The following is a 13,792-nucleotide window of genomic DNA, read 5'->3' as shown; positions in this document are numbered from 1 at the left end:
GTGCCGGCGTCGGAGACACCAATGCCGCCTCCGCCAGAGACACCAATGGCCCCGCCATCGCGTTCTATGAGTTGCTGGCCATGAAGCTAGGAATCGGGGGTGGCCCCTGTTGGCCGCCCGCAATCCACGCACTAATCCCCTGGATCAAGGTAGGCACAATGGCGGTGATCGTCGCTCCGAGTTGTTGTTGCACTTGCTCTTGGACAATCTCCGAAATCCGCGCCACCTGTGCCTTGAGTTCTTGAACCTCGCGCACCGGGCTTTCCGAGCTAGTCTTTTTCTCCTTTCGCCCACCAGTGTTATAGTATGACGACCATTTTGTCGACAAGCCTTTGCCGGCCACACGACCAGCTGACGTCGGCTTACTGAGCTTATCCTTGTTCTTCATTATATTCAACGCCCTATTTAGAGTGGTGTCCCAAGGGTTGCTCTTAGTCGACCCCGTGCTACTGCTTTCAGTCGCCTGCGGAAGGAATGTGAACCATTTAGAAATTTGGCTTCATTAATTAGAATGCAACCATATGGAGCTAATTACGCGGGGGTGTATTCCTTACCAGAACAAGCTCAAGCGCCCTGGTCTTCAGATCCGTGGTAAGCTCCTTTGTTTTCGCGTCCTTCTTGTACCGGGCCCTGACAAAGTTCCTGGTCTGCTTGTCACCGTATTTATCGAAGAGGGGCGGTAGGCCTTGCTCGGCACGGTCTGCCTCCTCCTTGTCCCATATAGGCACCGCCACTCTGTAACCGCCGGGACCGAGTGTGTGTTCCCCTAAGTTCAGCTCCCGCATTTCTTTCCCCCACTTACTTGATTCGGAGTTTGCGGTGCTCGAGCAATTGATCTTGAAGTCGTTGTAGTCATCTTCGGTGATCGAAGGATTTTTCTCATTGATCTTCTCATAACTCTCACCTTTCTCGATCATTCTCTTCACATTGCTTTTCCAAGTAGACAGGGCCTTGCTCATCTTCGTGAGGGCAGCATTGTTCACTTTATTAGCTTTGAGGCTTGTGTTTTCAAATTCAGCAGGGAACTTGTATCGTTCGTGCAGCTTCGTGAAGAGGAGGTTGCGCAAATTCCCTCAGTCAGGATGCCTCAGGTTCTCGGTGTTGATCGAGATGGTGCTCCGGAGAATGCACCCGAGCTGAAGTGAGTACCCCTTGACTATTCGTTCGGGCGCCGTTGGATTCCCGTCGGAGTCCACTTCAGTAACTTCCTCCTTGAGGGTGCGGAGCACGGTCGGGCGCCGGTCCTTCCGTTGCCTCTTCAGTTGGCTGCCATCTGTGCGTGCACCGCCATCATCAGTGGTGGCATCCTCGGCGGCACCATCAGTGGTGGCATCAGTGGGGTCATCCTCGGCGGTACCATCAGTGGTCTCAAGATCGGTGGGGAAGGCGGCGTCCTCATACAAGTGAGGTTGTTCCTCCATCTCCTGGGACAGCTGCCAGAATGCCTTGCCGCCCGAACCCCCGGCCTCATCGTTGTTGGCCATGTTTCTCTCTAAATAGGAACAAAGTTTGGTCAAAAAGTTGGTTATTGTCAAGGAACAAGATCATGGTCTCATCATTTAGGGTTTGTCGACACTGAGGCATCCTAAAAGCTAAGCTTTTATCATTGAGGGTTTTTCGACGCCAAGGCACCCTAAAAGCCTAAGCTTTCATCATTTCGGTTTTTATCGACACCGAGGCACCCTAAAAGCCATGCATTAGTCACAAGTACACCGGGGCACTTGATCCTACTTAATTAACTAATAAGATACCCCGGCCCATGCATTAGTCACAAGTACCCCATATGTCCTATTTTTAGCAAAGTCATGCTAAAATTCACGGAATATTTCAGCATGACCTTTGCTGAAAATAGGACATATGGAGTACCCGAATTTGCCGGAACGGAAGTTAATCGGCATTCCGGCAAACTCAAGGGCCTCACGGGGTACCTGCAAAATCATTATCCAATGAAGGAATTGTGCCACACACTGCTGCCTCACACTGCTGCCAAAATCATTATCGACATGCTGAACTTGTATTTCACTCTGCATAGCTGAACAGTCTAACAACCAGAAATATATAACAAGAACTGCACTGCAACCAGAAAATTTAATCATGGAGATTACACTGAAAATATGGGCTAAATTACACTGTAATTCTAGGGTATATTACACTGACAAATACACTCAAAATATGGGATAAATTGCACTATAATTCTGGGGTATATTACACTGAGAATTCATCAAAAGTTGCTGAGCTTACACTAAAATACATCTGCACTGCAGGGCTTGTACACACAAATTCAGTGAGATGATCTAACACTGACAAAATAAAGGAAACACCTACTGAACCAATACAGGGCTAAAAACACATGGGGATTACACTTAAAAACATCCAGTGAAAGGCACTAGAAAACCATATAGACACAGGAATAAAGCAGAGCTGACTCATTAAATCTGATACACTGAGAAAACCATATAGAAAACTAGTGAAGCCAATCAAGAACCTAGAGATATAGCTAGCAAACTGAGAAGCACATGCAGAGCAAAAGCGAAAAGGTTACATGTTCACTGCGAAATAATAGATGCGTGAGTTCCAGTGCCCATATATGAAAAATCTTGAGCAGCAAAGGGCATCATCATCAAAGTGAAACTCTTAAGCCCTACATAATTATGCAGCCTTGATCACACATGACATTACTGGATTTAGATCTATTGTAGTAAATATAAGTACTTGGATGCTCAGATTTAAAGTAAAGTGCACGAGCAGGCAATGCAAACACACAATCAATTGGTGAAAACCATCGACAACCTTGGGACAAATACGGTGCATCAAACCTAGATAATCAGTGGACCAATTCTAAGTATGTATCAAGAACTATAGCTAGGAAGTTAGCAACAGTTGAACTTGGGGATATACTAATCATGAACAATCTCTCCTGGTCGGTCCAACTCAGAAATCATACCATTGTCTAAAACTGCTTAATAGATTCAGATCATCTAATTGTGAATCATGTGATTTGGGGTTTCATTTTCAGATCATCTTTTACTTATCAACAAGATTGCAATAGTTGCAGACACCTCACACTAACAGTTTCAGACTTGAATAGATTCAGATTACTAAGAAGAACATATCCGGAGGAGGGAGGGAGGATGGGGGTGCATTACCCTAATGTGCTAAACGACGTAAGCGCGTGAGCGCGAGGGGGAGAGGGGAGAGGAGGAGGGGGATCTCATGGTGGCCGTAGGGATAGGGCAGTGGGGCGCGGGGAGGATGTCGGGGACGACGACGACGCAGGGGAGGAGGCGACGAGGTCCGGGTGGTGGTGGTGCTCCGGCGACGATGGTGTGGACGGGGCGGCGTCCGGGCCGCCGGCGACGAGGGCGGCGGGGCGATGGTGTCCAACGAGGTGGGGCGACGGGGAGAGCGGCGCCGATGTCGGGGCCTCAGGCGGCGGTGGTTGGAGACGTCGCGGCGGGGTCGAGGCGGTGTCGGGGCGGCGTCGAGGCGGTGGGGCAGCGTCGAGGCGGCGGGGCAGCGGCGTCGGGAGAGGAGAGGGGAAGGGGATCGAGGGCGAGGGCGAGGGAGAGAGAGGGGATAGGTTTGGCCGGGGTGGAAATATGGATGGGGGCGGCACAATACTAATGGCGCACCACCCCTCGGTGCGCCATAAGTACATCCACACTAATGGCGCACCTCACCCTGGTGCGCCATTAGTACATCCATACTAATGGCGCACCTCACCCTGGTGCGCCATAAGTACATCCATACTAATGGCGCACCTCACCCCGGTGCGCCATTAGTATTTGTGTTTAAATATGTTCAAACTTGTTTTATAAGACAGTAATAATTTTTTTATAAGACAGTAATAATTTTTTTATAAGATGGCTACTGCAACGGTAATATTTTTTTTATAAGACAGTAATAGTTTTTTTACAAATATCATCAAACAGTAATGCCGGTGGAGCGGGGGAGGGTGCGCGGGGTGCGGGGGGTCGGCGGCGGCGGTTGAGTAGGGGAGGGGTGCGGGGGGTCGGCGGCGGCGGTTGAGTAGGGGAATCGAGGGTGCGGGGGGTCAGCGGCGGCGGCCGGTGGACCGGGGGGTGCTCGGCGGCGAGGGGGACCGGATCTGGCGAGGTGGGATAGCGATCGAGATGGAGGGGGATCGAGATCGAGTGTCCATGAAATTTAAAAATATTCATGATAGTTCAAAAAGTGCCCATGAAATACAATCGAGAAATGAAGGCTATGATTTAAATACAATCAATCTTAGCTAGGTATCTGTTCACAATCTTCTTGCCCTTCTTTTTCGCAAATGGAGTTCTTCTGTGGAACGGACGTCCTTTAGGCAGGGTGGTTCTGCTTCTTCTTGTGGTGTATGCTGCTACTTCATCATCGTCGTCATGTTCGATCCTCGGGTCGCCGTACTTGTCGAAGTCTTGCTCATTGGCTACTCCATCCATTCCGATGATCTTCCTTTTGCCTCTCCTCACGACAACACGACTGGGCTTTGACGGGTCGGTAATGAAGAAGCATTGGTCCACTTGGGAAGCCAGTACCCATGGCTCATTTTTCGCGGTGACGTTTGTGCCCGCGGTCTTGGATTTGGCTTCGGGTATAACCATGGTTGTGAAATACCGGTCTTCTTTTAGGACGCTCTTCGCCCATCTGACACGAAACATCGGGACCTTCTCTCCAGCGTAGCTCAGCTCCCAAATCTCCTCGATCCTTCCGTAGTATCTATCCTTGTCGTTACCGGTGTAGGATTCCATCGTTACCCCGGAGTTCTGATAACCATCGCTCTTCATGTCCTTGGCCTCAGTGTAGAATGTGTAGCCGTTGATATCGTACGCCTCATAGGTCATCAGGTTGTGCTCGACGCCCTGTGACAAGGCGAATATGAGTTGTTCTTCCGCGGAAGAATCCTCATGTAAAGGGTACGACAGAAGCTTCTGCTTGAACCAACGCGTCAAACATGAGTTGTGCTCTTTGAGTATATCTCCGTCCGTCCTCTGTTGGCCTCGGTCATTGTACGTCTTCTTAATAAAGGTTTTGTGCTCTACCACCCAAGGATCGACCACGTCTATGTGTTGTAGCGCGACTAGGTTTGCTCTTTCAAAGTCGGCGAGTCGACCCTCGAAGTCGACATGCATTTCGCGGCGACCCTCACGGTGACCCCATCCAGCGAGCCTGCCGAGGTGCCTGTTGACGGGCAGACCAACGGGGTTCTCGATGCCTAGATAATTCGTGCAGTAGGAGATGCATTCTTCGGTCAGAAAGCCCCTGGCTATGCTTCCCTCTGGACGTGACATGTTGCGAACGTATCCTTTGATGACACCATTCATCCTTTCGAACGGCATCATGATGTGCAGGAACATCGGCCCGAGTTGGATGATATCATCCATGATATGGACCAGCAGATGCACCATAACGTCGAAGAATGCGGGCGGGAAGTACATCTCAAGCTCGCATAGTATCACCACGATCTCTTCCTGTAGCCTTCTGAGTTGCCTCACGCCAACAGACTTCCGAGAGATGACGTCGAAAAATTTGCATAGGCCAAATAGCGTTTCACGGACGTGCGCGTCCATGATCCCACGGATTGCAACTGGAAGTATCTGCGTCATCAGCACGTGACAGTCGTGAGACTTCATCCCGCTGAACTTCTGCTTCACTGGGTCTAGGTATCTGCTTATCTTCCCCGCGTAACCGTAAGGAAGTTTTACTCCTAGGAGGCAGGTGAAAAACTGCTCGATCTCCTCCTGACTTAGAGTGAAGCACGCGGGAGGGTAGTCATTTCCGATCTTCTTGGCCTTTTTGCCTTTGCGACGACTTTCCGTGTCCTGCTTCGCCTCATCATCATCATCATCATCATCATCATCATATATAGCGTGAAGCTCCTGCCTGATGCCCATTGATTTCAAGTCTGACCTTGCTTTCGGCCCATCTTTGGTCCTCTCTGGCATGTTGAGCAGGGTACCAAGCAGACTCTCGCACACGTTCTTCGTGATATGCATTACATCAAGGCTGTGAGGCACACGGTGGATCTTCCAGTACGGCAAGTCCCAGAAAACAGACCTCGTTTTCCATACCTTCACCAGCGGCTCTAGCGCCTTTCGCTTCTTTCCCGGCTCTGGCGCCTTTTGCTTCTTTCCCGGCAGTGGGCAATCTTTCCAATTTTTCAACAGCTCGTCTATTTCCTCACCGCTCCTCGTACGCGGGTGTCCTCGGGGTTCGGTTTCACCATCGAACAGATCCTTGCATTTTCTCCATGGGTCATCGTCGCGAAGCCACCTTCGATGTCCCATGAACACGGTTTTCGAAGACCCGGGATCTCTATCTAGCTGGCGATACGTTGTGTCATCCATGCACCTGACGCATCCAGAAAATCCGTGGACCACCTGCCCCGCGACATATCCGTAACCGAGATAGTCGTGCACCGTCGTGAGCAGCGCGGCTCTCATAGGGAAATATTCTTTCTCTGCAGCGTCCCACGTATTGGCTGGCGTTTTCCACAGCGTGTCAAGCTCCACTTTCAGCAGCCCCAGATACAGATTGATGTCGTTCCCTGGTTGTTTCGGTCCTTCAATTAGCATACTCATGTGAATGTACTTCCTCTTCATGCACAACCAGGGGGGAAAGTTGTACATCCACACAAACACAGGCCAAGTGCTATGTGTGCTTCTCTGGCTGCCAAATGGATTGACTCCATCGGTGCTCGCGCCCAGCATGATGTTCCTTGGATCGTTCCCAAATTCTAGGTCTTCGAAGTTCAACGCTTGCCACTGGCTCGCATCCTTAGGGTGACTCAGCATCTTGTCTTTTTATCTATCTCCGGATCATTTGCGTCATCTTCTCGCTTCTTCTCCTCCCTATCCGCGTGCCAACGCAGGAGCTTTGCTACCTTAGGGTCCGCGAAATACCGCTGCAGACGAGGAGTGATCGGAAAGTACCACACCACTTTTCGAGGAGCTTTCTTCCTCTTCTTGTATCGAGTGACCCCGCACACCGGACATATGGTAGACTCCGCGTGCTCGTCCCGATAAATGATGCAATTGTTCATGCACACATGGTATTTATCGTGCGGTAAATCCAGAGGGCACACGATTTTCTTCGCCTCCTCCAAACTGGTCGGGCACTTGTTCCCCTTGGGAAGACGTTCGTGCCAGAATGACATGTTCTCGTCGAAGCATGCGTCGGTCATTTTGTGTTTTACCTTCATCTCCAGAGCCATGAGCGTTACTTTCAGGCGGGTATCCTCGGGCCTGCATCCTTCATACAATGGAGTAACCGCGTCTAACTCAAGTTGATCCATCTTGGCTTTCTCTCGGGCGGTAGCTCTTGCGTTATCCGTCTGCTTGAGAAGCAGCTCTTGAATATGAGGGTCCTGCACCCAGCCCATCGATGGTCCAGCGTCGTCTGCTCCGCCGGCATCATCATCTTCATGATCATGCCCGTCGTCTGCTCCGGCATCTTCCTCATCACCATGTCCTGCATCTTCTACATGATGACTGTGTACAGCATCACCGTCGTGATCATCTCCTGGGGATTCTTCGTCTTCTCGCCCGCCCGAGCCGCGGTGGTTGTCTTGCTTCCCTTCCTCATTTCTTGCCCGGCCCCCATGGACGACTTCGTAGTCATCTTCATCACCTTGCCACCGATAGCCATCCATGAAACCACGCAAGAGCAGGTGGTCCCGCACCTGCCCGAATTTCGGGTCTGCAATAAGGCTCTTAAGGTTGCATCTTCGACACGGACATCTTATCTTTGTCTCGTTCTTTTGAAGCATCTCGGCCTTCGCGGACCTCAAAAACCTATTCACGATGCCTTCAGTCATCGTGCGGACCATGGTCGCCTGCGGGGTAGAGCAAAACGATATTTTAGAACCAAGAAAAAATTTGGCATGACTTTCCCTAAAAATAGGACCAAAAAGAATGCTTAATGCCAAAATTCTCGCCGAAACGGAAATGAATCAACATTCCGGCAAAATATTGGCAACTATCGCATTTCAAATACTGGTACACCTCCAAACACAAACACATATGCAACACCACAAACATATGCAACACCACGAACATACATAGATCTAGCTAGGCCATAAAAAGTGCATGTGCACATTGTTGTAGGGACAACAACATAAATATAGCTTCCCCCCTTACTTACCTATCAAAACAAGGTAATTTAACCACTTAAATTGAATGAATCTATGGTGGCAATGAGGTCAAAAAGAGGAGGCACCCGAGACAAGGAGGAGGTGGAGAGAATGAAGTGGGGAGAAAGTGAGTGTGGGTAGGAGAGGCTGTCCAAAATATCTTGTTGCTGCCCACTTTCTAATGGTGCACCAACTCTAAATGCGCCATTAGTAATCCAGGTTACTAATGGCGCACCTTCTGCTGGTGCGCTATTAGTAGTTTTGCAAAAAAAACATACTAATGGCGCACTGTTCCACAGTTCGCCATTACTAGGGTAAACTAGTAATGGCGCACGGTCGAACAATGCGCCATTAGTAGTTTTGCAAAAAAAGGAATAAAAAATATAATAAAAAAAACAACATTAGTGGCGCACTTTCCGACAGGTGCGCCATTACTAGTTACAACAAGTAATGGCGCACTATGTCTGGATGCGCAATTAGTATGTTTGGACAGGCGCACTAGTCCAAAATTTTTTTTTGATACTAATGGCGCACCCTGGGCCAGGTGCGCCATTAGTAGTTTCAGCTCTAATGGCGTATCAGAAGGTGGTGCGCCATTAGTATATACTAATGGCGCACGGCTTGTCTGGTGCGCCATTAATGTCAATCCCATCTATAGCCCTTTTTCTAGTAGTGCAAGGTTCCCTGCGCTCCAAGAAGGCCAGCGTCCTATCGTCCTCCTCTTGCATGTAGTAGTCCTTGTGGATGATTTGCGCATAGACGTGGGTGATTATGTGGATGGTGTCTTGCTGCACCAGGCGCTGCACGGCGAGCGCGACCTCGAGGTGGACATTCTCCGGCGCGACGGCGGGCAGTCGTAGGGCCACCAGTGCATCGAAGAGGTTGTTACCATAGTGGCTGTTGAGGGTGGCGGGCATCGCAGAGCCTAGGTGCATCGGCTGGAGGCTTATGTCAAAGTTGTCCGCAAGCTTCTTGACGATGGTGAACTTGTCGAGGAAACCGACGAGGACCTTGTCGAACAAGGAGACGAAGCTGTCGTCCAAGCGGCCCCTCGCCCTGGCGGCCTCAAGCAATACTACCTGGAGATGTTCCTCGGTGCCGGGCTGCAGGCCGGTGTCATGGACCATCTGGCACAGCCGACTGATCGATGCTCGCGCTCATCGCCTCCATGGGTCTAGCGTAGCTTCTAGTCAACTGATCTTGCGATTCGAGTGATCACTCAGCCCTAGGTTAGCGTGCATAGGTGCGTAGGATTTTGTACTACTCCTCGGCCCTCTACTACACCTGCCTTTGGCTGTATGATAGGTGGGCCAGCCACCCCTTGGGGCCACGTATCATTCACCCAACACTACTAGGAAAAGGGCTATAGATTAAATGGATACAAATGGCGCACCTTGTATGTGGTGCGCCACTACTATATAGCAATGCCACACCAGATATGGGTGCGGTGCACCATTACTAATGTCACACCTGGTGTGTGGTGCACCATTACTAGTTTTGCCCTAGCGCCACACCCCTCCCCAGACTTAGCAGTGGCGCACCAGTTGGAAAGTGCGCCATTACTAGTTTTAATTAGTAATGGTGCACCAGTAAGAGATGCGCCATTGCTATCTATACGTATGGCGCACCCCCTACCGGTGCGCCATTGCTATCACCCCTTATCCCCTCCCTCTAGTCATGTTCTCTCCCCTGAAGCAAAACAACCCAGCCTTTCCAGATCCAATCCTCCTCCCTCTCCCCCAACCACCCACCACGACCGCTCCGCCGCTCCAGTCTCCCAATCAGCGCCGCTCTGCCGCTCCAGTCTCCCAATCAGCGCCGCCCCATCTCCCCACCCACCGCCATGGTGCCGCCGCTCCAGTCTCCCAATCAGCGCTGCTCCCCTCACTTCCCTCCCTAGGTCGCAGATGGAGTCGAGCAGGTGAGCGCCGCGGCCAGACTCGCCACGGATAAGCATCGTCGTTGAGCTGGAGCTGGGCCACGGCGGAGGCCAGCTTCTTCTCCACAATCTGGTGCAGGGAGAGGAGGCCACTACTTCCTCCGGCGCGTGCTTCTTCTCGGGACGACATGGAGCTCCTCAAGGTCCCCTCTTCTTCCTCCCCGCATCTCTCTCTCCGTTGGATGCGATTCAGCAGGCGTGGTTCCCTGCGTAATTCGGTGTCCTCACGCACGTAGGTGACAGCCGTGTGGTGCGCGCGCGGATTCTTCCTCAACTCCAGCGCCTTCCGCCCTGCCCCTTTGCTGGCCAGGCCGATGGATTCTTCATGGAGATGCAGGTCGAGCAGCAGATGTCTCCGCCTCCGTTCATGGTCAGAACACTCTTTCCTTTCTTCTTCTCTCTCGTCCATCTCCTGGATTCAACCTATCTATCTATCCATGCTAGTTAATCAAAGGACTTTCTGGATTCTGAATCTGTAACAGGGGTAGCTAGATGGATCATGTATGAGGATGGATCAGAACGGGATGATGGTGGTGAAGATGATGGTGAAGCATCAGAGGATGATGGTGCCTGGTATGATTTATAGTTTATACACATACTGCACTGTTAATTAAAGGTTGTATCCTCACTATCACGCTAATGGACGCAAAAAAGAAGAGTGGTAGTACTATCAATGGTTCAGTTAGCGCCTCAACAATGTCTGCACTACTTCCGATATTGTTTTTCAGTAGCTTTTCTCTGCACCTTTTTCTTTCAGTTCTTAGTGCTGCTGCCCTAACCTATAGCCACTTGTCCTGTCTTGAGCGTCATCACCATGTGTCGGAGTATCTATGCTATACATCTGTGCTATGTCTCCCCTGTTTACTTTCAATTAGCATTGTTAAGCAGTGTGAATTGCAATGGTTGCAAATCTAAATGCTAATTACTTCCTAAGATGTTAATGTGTAGGATGAATGCTATTAGAGAATCAGTGCAGCAATCAAAAGCAATCTAGTATTTTTGCTAAGAAAACAGTGCCACCAAGAAGTTCTTTGTGGGACTATAACTATTAGTTGTTGGAATGGTTCCTTTGGATCCTTGCTTGGGTTAATAGTTTGTTATTCGCTGCTCTGTTTGCAATTTGGGTTTAACTCTGACACATAATTTCTTGTGGCACCTGGTTCCTCCTTGTCTTTGTTGTGTGAAGATGTTATTTTTATCAGGGATACTTGTGCAGTCATGCAGGTTGGTTTTCAACACGGTTCTATAAAGAAGTTGGCATTTTGGTTATATATGTTTTTTTAGAATCACTTTGGTTATATATGTTGGGTGGTATAGGTAGGGTATTTTGTTGCCCATTCTAAGGCTGTATAGCTGTTCTTTTCTGTGGTTTAATTGCTCTCGCTGTTGGCGTTCTACACTACTTGTGTGAAGCTCTGAAGGTGATGAACTTGTATGTTTTATCTCATGTTCTGAAACAAGGATCGACTTGAACATCTGGACTAGACTAGTGGATGCCAGCAACTCCTCTGAAACTCTTCTTGAAGTTCAATGTTTTTCTGGAAATGATTGCACAACATTACTCCCCCCCACCAGGTGTTATCTGGTAGTAACTTCTTTAGTTACACATTTGAGATGCATTTTTTGTTGTTGTTGAAATTGAGGCATAAGCTTTGCGTCATCCATTAAGTAAGAGAGGAGAAAAGAGTTTGTTACACACATATATTACTATTACGTAAGGTTGTTATTGTCCTGGCATGATATTACCCAACTTTTTCTCACCCGCAATACCCAGTGTTTTCCTTCCCTCTTGATGGAGCCGTTTGAACCTGTAGCCACTTTGGTTATCCAACTTTTTCTGCACCTGTAGCCACTTGAACCGATGAGAATTCTTCAAGCCTACCTATAGCCACTTGAACAGATGTCTATCTCAGATCTGCTCATCTAAAAAATCCAAGTGGAGTAGTATACTGGTAGTATAGTATAATAATATTATCAAAAGGTAAATGCCCTGATTAGTTAGCTCTGTCAGATAAATAATCGTCGAAAGTGGGCTCTTATCAAAATTCCTTTCCATTATAATCTTACTCATACAATACACACCATGTAATTCTGGAAATATATGCTCATATCTAGTTCTGCATAAAAAATGACAGTATTGACATGTTATAAATAGTTTGTTTGTATTCTGTTTATTTTGTTACATTTTGCAGGGATAAAGTGAAGAAAAAGAAGAAAAGATTACTAGAAGATTAGTTTTAGGATTTTCTTTTATTTCCTTACAATTTTCCTTTTATTGGATACTTGTAAAGACATTGTAATATTCTTACTATAATAAAAAAATATGATTCTATTTCATTTTTTGTTTTTAAATTATTTTCCTTATAGGTTGTTTTCTGTAAATTTGGATTTTTTTTGTTTTCCAAATACATTACTAGTGGCGCATCATCAACTAGTGCGCCATTAGTAAGCCAGAGCACATGGGTAAATATGGCCCCCTGGGAGGCATACTAATGGCGCACCATGGGATATACTAATGGCGCACTGTATGGTGCGCCATTATTATGCCAGATACTAATGGCGTGATACTAGTGGCGCACCTGTAGTGCGCCATTAGTAGGCAAAACAGGTGCGCCACTAGTAGGCCTTTTCCTAGTAGTGCAAAGGCACTTCCTCACAGTGAATATTCGTTGGTCAAATTATTACGTGCTGCTCCTCACAGTGAAGTGACAAGACCCTGCGCCGGAGATGACACCTGAGTATAGGCGCCGTGTTCGGCATACCATAGTCAGCCTCACCGTCTGCATTCACTATCATCATGGCTGTAGAGCTAGCCTGCTTACAACTAGCCCTGTTCAACATAATTTCCAGTGCGTAGATGCACGTGCATTGCACGAAACACCAAGATTGGGGGTGGACGGCTCCGGCAGCGGCCATCGTGCCAGATTTTTCCATGGCCTTCTACTCCTAGATGTGGTGGGGAGGAGATGAGGCTGATTGTGAGAGACAAGGAGTTGTTTGTAAATAGGGAACAAGTGCGGGCATCTTTTTGCAAAAATGGAGAAGCTTGGTTTGTATGCGTCAGATCTAGATCCGACGGCTATTGGTGAAAGATGGGAGGCACAACATCATCACCAACTCAGTACCTGTTTGATTCGCAGGATTTTGAAAATGCAGGAATAGGACACGGCAATATTACAAGTTTCAAACTGATATTACAAATGTTAGGAGTAATGTTGCACCTACGAAGAGGGAATTACTAGGAAGTTTACGTAAGAACTTTCATTACTTTAGGTGGATGCAGCATTATCGTACAAACTAAAATCCACCGCCCTGACAAGTCACTAATGGGCAAATAACTTTTCGAGTCTCTGGCCACTTGATGTTTCAAAAACAAATTCAGCTTCTGCGAAGAAATGAGCTCCATCGTGTACCCGCGCGGGTGTGGCTGGGCACGAAGCGTGAGTACGTGCACGGTGCACCTATTCTCTTCTTGTATACGTACACCACCTACGTGGGGTTGTGTGAGAGAGATACAAACCTAGAGAGATATAGTGTGTGGGTTCTTGAGAGTTTTTTGTGTGTGTGTGTGTGTGTGTGGGGGGGGGGTTAATCAAAAAATTTAACATATGCAATGTGTGTGAAATAGAGTCCTGGATATAACATATATATAGAGGGGGCGATCCACGAGAAGAGAGTGGAGGTATCATCGGCTTGAGGTGTCCATAGAATCGAAGAGAGGG

This window comes from Triticum urartu, chromosome 3, assembly GCF_003073215.2.
Source record: "Triticum urartu cultivar G1812 chromosome 3, Tu2.1, whole genome shotgun sequence".
NCBI classification, from domain to species: domain Eukaryota; kingdom Viridiplantae; phylum Streptophyta; class Magnoliopsida; order Poales; family Poaceae; genus Triticum; species Triticum urartu.
The sequence above is the reverse complement of the archived record's forward strand: the minus strand, read 5'-3'. Positions refer to the sequence as shown.